At 34.5% G+C, this 1893-nt stretch overlaps 1 pseudogene; it reads right to left on the bottom strand.

Moving 5' to 3' along the window:
• Nucleotides 1-886: 886 nt before the first annotated feature.
• On the bottom strand, nt 887-1212 carry LOC118835258 (annotated as a pseudogene).
• Nucleotides 1213-1893: the final 681 nt, after the last annotated feature.

Genomic DNA, 1893 nt, shown 5'->3' with positions numbered 1-1893 from the left:
TGGATTTATCTTGGATCATTGCATTTCTGAGAAGAGTTAAATTGTTCATAGTCAATCATAGCACAATGTTGCTGATGCTATGTACAATGTTCTCCTGGTTTTGTTGAGTCCCTAAACGATAGATGCAATTCTCCTTCAATTTCTAGTAGGCCTCTGACTCTTCCAGGTAAATGACTGCCTTTTGTAATTGAATAGGTGTATTGGAATATAAACTCATTTTATATGAGATTCATTGAAAGTATCTTTGGGACAACTCTAATACAGCAGACAAGAAAACAGGTGTGATATGTACTTTTTCCTATTCCTAGATGGTTTTAATGTCTTCTTCTAGAACTCTATATTTTGCAAGTTTTTGATTTCATGTAGTTTGGAGAGTTTGAGTATTTGTTGTGACAAAATTGTCTGGTATCAATCAGAAATGCAAAGATAGGAGAAAAACTGCAGCTTCTTATGCTCAAAGCATAGGCTACACTGAACTTTTATCAATCAGTGAATCCCACTCATCATATTTTAGCTATCTTATATAGATTTGGGATATATAAGCAGGATGGGTACAATGGCATTTCAAAGAGCAATAGGGGGAGAAAATGATTTACATGTCAAAGAATAGATGGCAGAAGGGGAAGATTCATATCAGGTAAAACAGGAAGCTAGCTGGTTAACACAGGAGATGTAGTTAATATCTCAAGCTTGATTTTGCAGACTTCAGCATGCTACCTGACTTGTGCATCTTTTCTTTTTCCCTCAAAAGGGTAGGATTTAGATGTTATTATCATGTACAGTCAAATGTTATTTGGATATACACTCTTGTTATACTTGATCTTTCAGGGGAAATAGAAAAAAATATAAGCTATATAATTTAGACAACTGACAGTTGTTTACACTGTTAACAGGATCCATGACTTCTTGAATTCATTGATTTTAACTTTTCCTTATTGGTTTCAGAAAATTCACTCACTTTTTGTCCATTTTTATAGAACTGAAATGTTGACATGCATTTCATTTTCTACCACGTACTAGCAACATCTCAACAATCATCTATATCCACTTCTATGAAGATCATGTCAGTACTTTTCACAAAATGAGTGAAAGAAAGATGATCTCTTTGCATGGCTTATGCCATGTGGCAGAAGAGTAGGCTACTCTTAATTTTTCTCCAGCCTCTTTCAATTTTGAGTCAAAGTTTTCCTTGTTCTCAATCTGTTTTACCATTTTTTTTTTTTAGAAGACAGCTGAAAGGTGGTTTGGGAGGTCAGATGTGGGGCAGGTGATCTGAGTGATCTGCATGGTCTGGGAACAAGCCCCATTCCAGAAGTTGCTCCAGTTTGCAGGCAATGCAAGAACTCTTGACATGTTGATCTTAAGTAAATGGCGGAATGTAGCTAGAGATTTTCTTATCACATTGTGAGGGCAACATCTATTAAAAAGTTGTTAAATTTTCATGGACCAACTTTTTTTCCCCTGGGAAATTGTGGGCAATAGTTTTGTTTGTTATGGTGCTCTAATTTCAATATAATTATTGAATTCAAGGATATTTTGGAGTTTGTATTTGTAGTACAGGGATTTGTCATCTGTTAAATCAGAAATACTTCAATATCCTCTACTCCAAAAAAGGTTCACTTTTTTCTCTCTGTAGGGATACACTCAGATTTTCAAGATAAGTTTATTCTTGGTTGTAAGTCATCTTTTGCCTTTAGGAGTATTGTATTCCAATATTTTCTCTGATTTTTCATAGATGCTGAAAGATCTTATATAATCCTGACTAGTTCCTTGGTACTTGAACTACTTCTTTCTGGATGCTTGTAGTATTTTTTAAATTTTTTTTGAGAGATGCTAATTTTGTCTGTGATGTCTTTAAAACTTTTTCTTCCCTTGCAGGAAGTGATTGGTGAG

Source organism: Trichosurus vulpecula, chromosome 1 (assembly GCF_011100635.1).
Source record: "Trichosurus vulpecula isolate mTriVul1 chromosome 1, mTriVul1.pri, whole genome shotgun sequence".
NCBI classification, from domain to species: domain Eukaryota; kingdom Metazoa; phylum Chordata; class Mammalia; order Diprotodontia; family Phalangeridae; genus Trichosurus; species Trichosurus vulpecula.
The sequence above is the reverse complement of the archived record's forward strand: the minus strand, read 5'-3'. Positions and strand labels throughout refer to the sequence as shown.